Raw genomic sequence first — 12079 nt, 5'->3', positions numbered from 1 at the left:
CTGTTTACATTCCTCGAAGCATCTCATTAAAATACAATGACAGGGACTATGATGTTTGTCATCTTCATCTCCCCCTCATATCACGCCAGAGAGACTTCAATCATTGAGGCGATTTGAAAAACATGTAGAAATAAGCCTCTATTGACTTCCCATCAGCTGAGAAACCATCAGCACATTCTGTCATGCTACAAAACTTAATACTCAACATCTGTAGTATCAAAATAACTAATAATATACACATAATGTGTCATTCATCACATTATTGATTATGTTGATTGTTGACAGTTCAATCACAGAACATCTAATGTGTTGCCAACACGTTTACAGCATATCACAGATGATAAGATGTGCTGTGTGTATAGCTACTGTTCCCTTCAGTTTACTATGATCAATGGTAGATTTACCACTTGAATTTCTAAGTATTATTTGAATCAACGGGCCTGGCTTGATTTCAGACAGAGTTAAACAAAATCAGTTTTTTTCATTTCTAGCCAACAACCATTGATTTTGCTGAAATGACACTAGCATTGTCAGCTGTTTACCAGCTAATTAACCCAACGTTGGCTCATTTCAGCCGGATGTCTGTTACCTTCCTCTTTCTTTGTGTTGGAATTTTAAACTTCGGTGGATTTATGAGGACTATGGTTAACTGCTCCTCAGATCTCTGCAGGGTAAATCCAGACAGCTAGCTAGACTATCTGTTGAAACTGAGTTTTCTGTTGCAAAACTGAAACAACTTTTGAACGTATACATGTTCCACCAAAACAAGTTCCTTCCTGAGGCTATTTTGCAGAGGCACCGTTGTTCCGTCCGGCGCATAGTGCCGCCCATGACGATTGTGATTGGTTTAAAGAAATGCCAATAAACCAGAGCTCGTTTTTTTTCTCCCATCCCAAAATGCCGTGTGGATTAGCCAGACCCTACTCTGCAGCGCTGTGGAGGAAGGTCTGGCAAACCGAGACTACCACTTAACAAAATACAATATACAGTAGTAGTTGGTTTTTCAAACAGGTTATTTATTTTTTTTTTTTTATGTAACAAGAGAAAAAGCATCTATAACGACTAACTAAAACGTAAAGCCAGATCTCTGTTAACTGTGGTTGCTGGAGTGTAAACTTCCCCAAAGCCAATAAAGACTGTGGCTGTGTTGAAATCACTCACTCATTGGCGATTTTAGACCCTTTTTAGGGGGGCTCAAGCCGAAGCTTGACAAACTTGCCGTGCCTAGTTACTGTTGCTAAGCTACGATTGGACAATCACTGTTTGGAAGAGGGGTTTAGCAAATGGCCAATTTGTCATATTTTGTAACCAGTGTTGGAGAAATAAAATTGTGCATTGGACTAGTAATAAAGAACTTTTTCCCCCCAGCATGTGCACTGACCTGAGGGCTCCGAGTTACTGGTAACTTAATGATCACAGCTGTTGCTACATGTGCTGTGCATGCTATTGGCTTCAGGCCACCAAAGAAATGCTGGCCCAGATGCCATTTTGAACTCACACAATCTACTAGTAATATGTCTGTACCTATAGTAACTTCATGGTAGCTATTGTTTTTCGCTGCAGAATGATTTCAAACGGGGCTAACAGTGTTTGCTCTGGTCAATAAAAGCCCCGACACAACAACAAATAAATCAATTAGAGGATGTGAACATTTAATTCATAATTCCTACACTCAGCTATAAAATCTCTGTAAACAGTGTGCAAACTGGATTGATTAAACCTTCCTATCCAATCTGTTGGGCCAATCATGCCTTTCCAACCAATGACCCAATCTGTGTCCCAGAGCTGTGTTTTATCTGGTGGTTTACATTAAAAAGAGCATGTGTATAAAGTGGTTCTCTGCAGCAGCTGCCACCACCGGCCGAGCAGCTAATACTGAAAGCACTTTGAAAGTAGTAGTTAGAGGAATTAGTGAGCGTCGTGCACAGATCGGAGGTAAAGTGGACTCCGGATTTTTTGTTTAATAGCCCGCTCTCTCCCTCCCATCCCCTCCTACCCCGACATATATGCATGGCTTGTCCCCAGGGGGCTCGCTAAATTTGGGCAGCACTAAGTGGAAAAGAGTGTTAAGTGTGGTTAAAAGGAATGGAGGGGATATGAAACGGAAAAAAAGAGTGGAAATTGGCTTCGGCAGCACAGGCTGTGTTGTTCACAGTGGTGGTGCGGTGTAAGGTAATATTTTAATGAGCAGTGGTTAGTAGATTGTCACCGGAGCGCCGACTGAGCCGATTCAGATCTCCGGTCAAAGGAGGAGGCGTTTGAGCGCTAAAAGCCGCTCTGAGTGACAGCTCAGCAGCAGCATTGCTCTCTAAGAGCTTGTCGTTTGACGAAACACTTTCCGTGTTCCTTAGATGACATGTTTCCATGTCAGTAACTCTTGTGTTGACTCTCTGTTGATATGTTTTCATAAATGTTGCATGCCTGGCTCAGGGGAGTGATGCAGTCATTATGTGAGTCAATTCTAGTGTTTACAGTGGAACTTAGTGTCACGTACGGTTTAGAAGAAGCATTTTCTCAGCTCACCCTCAATGCTAATGGAACCTAGAAGGCTCAACACTGTGATAAAACAATATTTAAGAGATGTCTGGGGACCACAAACCAATGTCTGGATTACCTATGCATGTGCCCGTGATACAGTAGTTTGAGAGCATAATTCATGTCAACAATTTAGGCATGTTCTGAATATTTTTAAGGCTGCTTGACATACCAGTTATCACAAAGAAATGTTTTATGAAACAGAACTTCTCAGTCCTGTGGGGGGGGGAAGTATTCCAGGCAAAGCTACTGTAGGATTCATCACATTTCTGGGTCAGATAGCATCCATAAATCTTTCTTATTGAAAATGTCATTTCTGCCCCACCTCGCCTGATTCCTCATTCAAAAAAAGGAAAAAAGTAAGAGATAAACAAAAACCAAAAGAGGAATAAAAAAAAAACGATTGTCTAGACATATGTTGTGGAGAGACAGATAATTGAGGCTCTCCGTCCTTGATCTGGAGATTAAATTTTCATTTACAGAATAAAGTACAAAGCTGAGGAAAAGCCTTCAAAGAGTCTCTGTGAAACTGATAACACAGCACATATCAACATTCACCTGACGTTAGGTAGAATGCCATTATAATATGTGCTGTGCTATCGTTTCGGGGCCAAACGCAATGAAAGCAGTTTTCAACCTTGAGGCCTTGAGCTCGCCTTGCAGACTGGCAGCTACACTGCCAATTATTCCACCAGAGTGTTAAGGTTGTTTACCTTTCACACTTTGAGCACCTCTTATCTGTGCTAATATCTGCTACTAGATTTGAACAACACTGTATTAAATATCAGTCATTTTCATCACTTTAATGTTTGGTATTATAATGTTATGTCTGATTGGCACTTGAGGCATTAAAGTAAATGTCCTTTTGTAAAGTGGTGTCAAAGCCCGTCCGAGCTGTAGGATTAGACTGAGACGGTGATAAGTGAGCAGGCAGGAGCTAATTAAGAGTTGCTTATCCCTCCGAATACAGTTTCATATATCAGTAATCCTGTATGACCTCGGCCACTGGAGACCAGGGATTGTTGGCTTAGGCACAGAAAGCTCACTTATATATAGAATGATGTAATAGATTTCACTTTGTCCATTAACAGATCATTTGACACTGTAATTAAAAACAGCTCACAGTGATGAATTAATCAATCCCCCTGAGTGGGTTTGTAAGATAAGCTGAGAGCAGTTTCTCTCACACCGGAGAGCAGAAGGTATGCGCAGTATTTAGATACTTTGGAGTGTGTGTGTGTGTGTGTGTGTGTGTGTGTGGGGGGGGGATTTTATGTTTGTTTAAAATGTATCTACCATCGGAGTGACGTTATTGTTGCTTGTTATTAAGAGTTTTAAGTGGCACGTTGAACAGTTGAAACATCTTTTATTCATTTTCATCAAGATGAAAGGTGCAAAATATGGAAATGAAATGCACGGGTAGGCATATAGAAATGTGAATTAAAACACAGAATAAGTAGCATAAGTTACACATTTACCGAATCCCTCCATGTCCCACTACCACCAACATAAATGTATACCTCACGCTGCAAATCCTGCACCATATGGATGACCCCGAGGGTCCTTCTGCTCGCCTGCACCATTGCCGTGATAACACTAGTGGCATGCTCAGGGATGAAGTCATTAGCACTAAAGAGTGGCGTGTGAGCTGCAGGTTACCAGTGAAGGAACGTCTGTTGCTTAGACTCAAACTCGAGTCATTACTCAGTTTCTGCTGTTGGAAATGTGAAGATACTTAGAAAGGTGTTGTTTCTTTGGCTGTAAATCACCACTGTTGTATAGTTTTTATCAGGTTGGTATAACATCTATGTAACATTGAGACTGTTCTCTGAAAAACGACCCCATAGGTCTGTAGATGCAGCAATTGCAACCCATATTTATGTTTATTGTTATGCGGTGCCCTATAGTAGCCGTAGTAATTATGACACGAGCAGAGCAGGAAGTAAGGTAGCGAAGTATAAGAGGGCCAACCTCTGTGTAAGCAGTCAGGTGGTGGGTGGGCGGTTCAAACAACACAGGACTTTCACGCAGGAAACTGGAGTAAGTGTCCCATTTGAAAATGAAAGCAAACAGTGAGATATTTTTTGTGCCCTAACCTAACCAAACTGCAACTGTTTCACAATGTTAACGCCATGTTTTAAACCCAACTGCTACGGTTAGGTATGAGAAATGAAAACACTTCTGTGGGTCATATTTCCTGCTAGGCTTGCTAATTTATGAAAAGCTCCTAGGGGGTCGTACTAAAAGGTTATGAACACTTTCTCAAGTGACCTATGTGGTTGTATGGTTTGGAGGACTTGTTGGTATTTATGTCATATAATAAACCTAATTGACATTTTCACATCAAAACTACACAGCTGGACAATTTCTGTTTTTTTTTTTTAAATTTGTGACTTCTTAGTCTAGTCTCATGGAAACATTAAGAAATTTGCAGCACCAAATACCTGTTGGAAGAAACAGCTTTATGGTCACATAATGTTATGTTAACGTTTTTTTACATAGACACGTTTATTTAATACGTTTATTAAGAGAACTTAGACCACTTGGTAAAGGGAAGATGATAGTGGCTTTGTTAAATATTTAAACGGTCAATAGCTTTAGGTTTATCATTATACGTAAATGGAACTGACTCTTTGATTGACTTATCATGTCTCATGTCAGAGTTTATTTGCAGCTTGAAGCTGGGATCTGTTTACCTCATGTGACCTGAAACTGTATTTTGCTTTCTGTAAGAGGAATACTGGGTTTTGTAGTATAAAAGCACATGATTGTTTACTGTAATACAGTTACAGCAAATTCCACTTGATATAATGCAACTTATGGATTTCATTGAATTCTTTAATTATATGCAGCAGCACATTCTCGAGGAGTCACAGGAGATCCGGCATCCTCGCTCAACTGACTATAGGTGCAACAAATAAACAGTAAACTCAATTCCCACTTGCAATTGTCTGTGTCTCACCAAAAATGCGGCCTCATTTATACTTTAAATTAGCTTGCATAAATAGGCTGAAGTGTGCCCGGAAAACACAAACACAAGACTCCCCACTGGAAAAGGCACAAAGGAGCAGCACAGATAAACAACTTTTGAAGGGACTCTAAAAGGGAATTAAGCAGGCCTGTCAAAATTAAACTGGCTCTGGTTTGAAAAGGGATTCGTTTAGCTCCTCTCTTCTGCCTCTTCATTCCTTCTCCTAGAACACATGGGGTCCTGCCAAGACACTACAGTCCACACTGCAGATCTGTCTGCCATGGAGGACAACCTCACACAGAGTCTGTTGTTGGATTCCCTTAGGATACAGATTTGAACATTGGCAAATTATCAAAAGATGTTTTATCAATATTAATAAAGTTATGAATATGGTTATTAATAACTGTATCAAATCGACAAACAATCAAAACTGGGCACCACCCTGCAAGTCAGGGACCAATATTCAAACTGTGGAACAGTCTCATTTCTGTGAAAATCCTTTAAAAGGAAACAAAGGGAGGGGTGATTTCGAGCACGGACCTTTTTAGCCAGCAATTATTACAACAAGTACACAAATAATCACAAGCAACTGCTAATTAAGTATAATAAGATTTATTAACGTCACAATTATCAGTAGCTAATCAATAATCCTTCCATAATAAACTTCTATACCTTTTTCAGTATTACAACCCAAAAACAAAGCAAAAACAAATGAGGGAATACTCGGCCAGTATTTCCTCGGATCCCCTTTGTATATCAGACCGATATAAAGTTGTCCCAGCTCCAAAACTCGACCAGCAAGATGATGCTGGCTAGATAGCCCGGACTAGTGTGCCTCCTGTAGTGACCTGAGTCACCGTGGAAAGAGCCAAGAAGCACAAACGTGGACAGCTTTTATCCTTCCTCCGCCTCCTAGTGGCGGGGTGATGCATTCAACGGCCCGACGGCCAATGGGAAAACTGCAACTTTGTCACAGGTGTGAAGCAGTTCTTTGTCTCACCACCAGTCTGCCTTGTCCCACATGTGTTGAAGGTATATTCTCCATTTTGGCGACTCTGCCTGTAGGAGTTTGGTGAAACTGGCTTTGGGATTCACATGTAGGCCAAGATCCTTTGTCTTGCCTTCCCTGTGTCTCTGCAGTCAACTCAATCTGAGCCAAATCACTGTTTAACCAGCTTCTTGGTCCCCAACAGTCTAATACTGCTTGTCTTGTAAAGGAAAACACTTGAGCAGTGTTACGTTTTATCCAGAATTTAAAGACTTGAGCTTTTGGTAAACCAGGTTATATCTTCTTGGTCTAAATATTTTTTTCATTTTTGGAGTTTGCATGGATTGTTTTGTTTATACCAGTTTAGCCAGACCTAGGAATACCTGATTCATATCTTTCAACACATTAGTTTTCAGTAGTAGTAGTAGTAGTAGTAGTAGTAGTAGTAGTAGTAGTAGTAGTAGTAGTAGTAGTAGTAGTTGTCAGTTTTTAGTAGTCTGCTATAACTTATCAAACCTACATTATGGTTGTTTTTTATGTTTGGGAAAGGACTACTTCTTTATATTTACTACACTTGTTTAAGTGAGTAAATAATCACTATGGTGAATATAGGGATAGGGATTGCTGTGGCACTAAAAACGGAGTCTGTTGTCCGTGACTGAATGAATTTAACAGAAACACAGGGCACACATCAGGTGGCTGTAGTAAATTAATTACTGAATATCAAGTGTCATACAATCAAATGTGCCCAGCCCACATGGGGTTTCCTTACATTACAGAGGAAAGAGAAAACAAAAGGAAAGCAAGCAAACACATAGTATTGCATCCATATATCTGAAAACATAGTGTACCAGATATAAACTTAACAAATTATACATACAACGCTGTCATGTATCAATGATAAGCCTTTAAAAACAGAGCTAAGTCAAAGGACTAATACAGTTATAGTAAATATTTCATGTAGGGCTGCAACTAACAATTATGTTCATTGTCGATAAATCTGTTGATTATATTCTAGATTAATCAATTAGTTGTTTGGTCTTTCAAATGTCAACAAAATGGTGGAAAATGTTGTTCAGTGTTTTCCAAAGCCCATCATCACGTCCTCAAATGTCTTGGTTTGTCCATAAATCAAATATATTCAGTTTATGTTACAGAGGAGTGAAGAAACTAGAAAATATTCACATTTAGAAAGCTAAGTCCTCAGACTTTTATGAATTTAGATTTTTTTCATAAGAATTTACTCAAAACGATTAATTGATTATCAAAATAGTTGCTGATAAATGTAATAGTTGACAACTAGTCAATCGATTATTTTGTAGTGTATATGAAGATATTTATCAGTATTCAATGTCAGAAATACTATGAAATGATAAAAATACTGTTGTTTGATGTCATATTTAAAAATGTTGAGGCTATCTTATCTACTGTAAGTGCCTGGGGAAACAAATGTTTCACTGCCAACTGGTGGAGGGTGGATTCAGCTACGAATTTTCCTATTCCCCAAACCAACAAGGAATTTTGAAAAATGTATTATGAGCCAGATTTGTAGCAGGCACACTTACATATGCTGTAAGAGAATCATATATCAAAAAGAATAATATATTTCTTCAATGATTTCATTTTGTGATTCTCTCATCTTTATATTTCATCACCAGCCTTGATTACTTGTCTGTGGCTACTGCACCGTACGTTGCACAATTACTGTTACTAAAATATAAAAAAATGGCAATCCTCACCACATCCAAAAAACAGAAATGTGTAAAGCAGCACATGACTAATGTTTGTGTAAGAGTGTGTTAGGAGAACACAGTGTTGGAGGAGCTTTGTATGGAGTAAAACTAAAGTTCTAAATTACTCTGAGAATTAACTTGTCCAAACATGTCAGAGGACTCAGTTAGACATCCAATTAGGGCTGCTGCACTCTCAGGACTATTGGCTGTACAAACCTTAATTAACTACTCTTTTATGAAAAATGAATCCAAACATTCTGCAAATCCTCTTTAGATTGGTGAGGGGACGGGGGTTGACGTCTAACCCCATTTGAACGGTTCGTTCATCTATATGGCACCAGTTATGACAGTCTGTGTGGACCTCTTACCAACAGCTTAGAAGAAGAATTAGATAAATGGCAGTTGCATGAAAACATGCAATAGACCATGACTTAGTATAAGTGAAAGCCTCTGATTGTACGTTATAGTACATCAAATATCCCTCTCAGGGAGCCACCCCTTCTCTGCTTTCTTCTTCCTGCCAGACGGTGATTAGATCAGTTTAGCAAAGTGGCGGCGTGCCCAAATGCCGCCAGAGATGCACATTTTGTTTTCCTTTTGTGGCCTGTTCGCCCTTGTTGTTTTTTCTGTCTGCATTTTGTCATCTGGCGTTTAGTTCTTCATGGGTGACTCACTTGCATGGACAGCATTTTACCGTGCCCAGATTAACCAGCCTTCTCTTTCACTCTGAGACTGGGCTCCTCTTTATGCTTGCTCTTCCTCGATCCCACGCGTTGTGCTGCGCCTGCATTATTTATGAATGCATGCAAAGCTACTTCTGCTGAAGCAAATGGAACGGGAACCCTGCCTTGCTCCAGTGTAAATAATGCATTTGGCATGAACTTGCAGTCTTGGAAAGGTATTGGTGGACTTTTATGTGGTGGAGCACAGTGTTGTCTTGGAGCCCCATGAATACTGGCCAATGTCCCAAATTGTTGCCCTTTAGAGGCTCTGGCACATACTGCTGTCCTAAAGGGGGCTAATGAGGTGCAGTACAGTCATTCCAAGTTATTCTTTTTGACCCTTTACTTATTGTGATGCAGAACAGAGAGTCCAGCAGCACCAGCACCAGCAGCAGCAGCAGCATAGGGACTCATTATTTAAGTGGTAATATGACTGGCAAGGGTGGCTTGTTTTCCTAGAAAGCTCTGCTGTGCCACAATCTGGCCATGAACACAGCAATACAAGCAAATCTTGCCTCTGAGAACAACACAACAAGCTTTCTGCTACCAACAGAGAATAATCAAGACGCTTATTGATGAACCAAAACTGATTGAATTCAGGATTCAGGAGCCATCGCCCCTGATCTGCATTAATGCAGAGGACCGCCCCTCACATTCACTCTGCCTGTTTCTCACTTTATTAGAATCTTATTTCTTTTTACAGCTCATCTTTAAAGTTGAAATTGACCCATTTCAGACTCAGTATAGTAACTGCTGAAGTGCAATGTGCAGCTCACTGAATGAAAGGGGTGACATCATCAAGCTGTTGCTCTTCCGAAAGACACGCACCAGTCACTTTAATGTTGGTGCAGAATGTAGGTCAGGAAAAATTTGGTTCCACTGGATCTGAGCCTCTTGGAGGTGCATTGGCATATGTTTGGTTTCAGTGTTGGCAGGGATGCAAAGGCTAGGTTGGAATATGCCAAGGAGGAAGATAGATTAGATGTTATGAAATCTGTAAACATCTTTTTACTGTACGCTGCCTTCAAGGGTGAAAAAGGGAAGGGTTTATTGATGTACAAAAATATATGACAAATGTTATTACTTTGAAAAAAATAAATATCATAGGGCTAAAATTGGTACTACTTACAATGAAATACAGACTACCCTGACCTGGTTTGGGGGTTAACAACACCCCCGGATCCAGCCTGGCTGGGTACCTTTGTTGATATCTTGGGACAGCACAATGGTGCAGTGGTTAGCGCTGCCACCTGACAGCAACGGGGTTCCTTCCGTGTGGAGTTTGCATTTCTCCCATGTCAGTGTGGGTTTCTGCATCATTTGTCCTCCACTATGACACGTTACATGGGACAAATTGAGCAATTGTCACACACAATGGTTATTTTCGTTCCCAACGCCCCATGTCAGTCACGTTGAGCCATCATTGGGCTAATTTCGCCTGCATTTGGTGTAAGGTTATAACTATGAACTTACTCTCAATCCGTCATTGTTAGATTTGCAAAAAATACACAGCATAGAATAATGACGTTCAAAGGGGGTCCTGGTGGTTACCACATAGTCTTTAGGGTCCAACTGTAGGCCTTTGCTGCATGTCATGCCCCCCTCCCCCCTTCTCTTTCTCTCTCTCGCTCTGTCCACTATCCAATATAGGTGACATTGAAATACAACAGCAAGATGGCTGCAAGGAGCTATCAGGACTGCAATGCATTGCATTGTTTGTGGGGGTTTTATGTGGAAGAAGGAAATGAAAGACCAGTGTTAGAAATGTCTCCCACTTCCCTAGCTCCTGATAATTGTTCAGGAGCAATGTTTACTCACACATATACACAGATTGTTGGTCTGCTGGTTTAGTGCCATTCATTAGTCATTTTACTTGGGCTTAATTTCTTGGTAGTTCTTATCTGCTCAGTCAGTCGTTGGAGCTTAATTGTGTGAGAATGAGGACCTGAGTGAAGACTGTTTATTCTAGGCTGACTTATATTGCTTTAAAGCAGCAGAATAATTTTCTGCTTCAGCAGACACATTGTTGGATGAAATGTAGAAATAAAGCTTGAAGATCCACTTAGCATTACTTTGATCTTATTACAGCTTATGCCTGGCTCATGCATTCAGTTTATGTCAAAATACTTTTCACGGTTTTGAATATTCATTTATGCATTTTGTGACTGACTCAAAATGAGACATGACAACAGTACTGCTGAGGGGGAAATAATTTAGAAAAATAACCGAGAAAATTCAACAAACTTGTCTAGGTGTTTAAAATGCAAATGACTCATAAGTATCCACAAGATTATAAATTCTGTGTGAGTTAAATGTTAATGCAACCATGACGGCATTTATCACTGTTTTTAGTGTCTGAATTCTCACTGGTATTCTTTGTCAGCACTGTCAGTATTTGTGAAAAAGATCTTCACTCATACAAATTTTCAAATTAGAGACTCAAACCTCCAGAAATCAAAACTGTAACCTGACCAGGTTAATAACTGGAGCCATTCAGCTTACAATGATTGTCAGACCGCTTCTATTATTAACTTATAAGTATTTGTTTACAAGCTGAGAATGTATGGGTAACACTGAGGGTTGTCAGTTTCGGTTATTTTTGCTTTCAATAGCCCGACAGCCATTAACCGGTAACTAACCGGTTACTTTTTAGACCTATAGACTGACTTGCGTAACCGGTCTAAATATTCTTGGTGGTTAAACGATTAAAATTTAACTGTTGACATCCCTAGTAACACTTTATGTTACTACCCCTATTTAACATTTAAGTAGTAGAGTTAATACATGTTTATAACACACCATAATGTAGTTGTAAGCAAATTTAAGGACACATGGTATAAAACAGTATAACATAGCTGTAAGCATATATAAATATATATATGATTACACACATGGGATGCGGATGTGGCTGATTCTGTATCGATGCAGTGACAGACCATAATCGATTATTGCCTACTGATGTTTGTTGTGGATTTTCTGGTCGCTGCTTTTTTAGTTTTTGCCTTTTGTCTGCTCTCTTCTGTGTTCAGACTCCACTATATTCAGAAAGTGTCTTTTTTAAGAGCAGATACAATAAAAAGGGGAGTTCATATATATCTGACTGCTTGAATTTGTCAATGAAAGCCATGTG

The 12079-nt window shown here is 39.7% G+C and overlaps 1 protein-coding gene across 1 annotated transcript in view; it reads left to right on the top strand.

The window, feature by feature from the left end:
* The window catches only part of tafa3a (TAFA chemokine like family member 3a), a 97903-nt gene that overhangs the window by 34850 nt on the left and 50974 nt on the right, over positions 1-12079 (top strand). The window lies entirely within an intron of this gene.

Source organism: Perca flavescens, chromosome 4 (assembly GCF_004354835.1).
Source record: "Perca flavescens isolate YP-PL-M2 chromosome 4, PFLA_1.0, whole genome shotgun sequence".
NCBI classification, from domain to species: domain Eukaryota; kingdom Metazoa; phylum Chordata; class Actinopteri; order Perciformes; family Percidae; genus Perca; species Perca flavescens.
The sequence above is the reverse complement of the archived record's forward strand: the minus strand, read 5'-3'. Positions and strand labels throughout refer to the sequence as shown.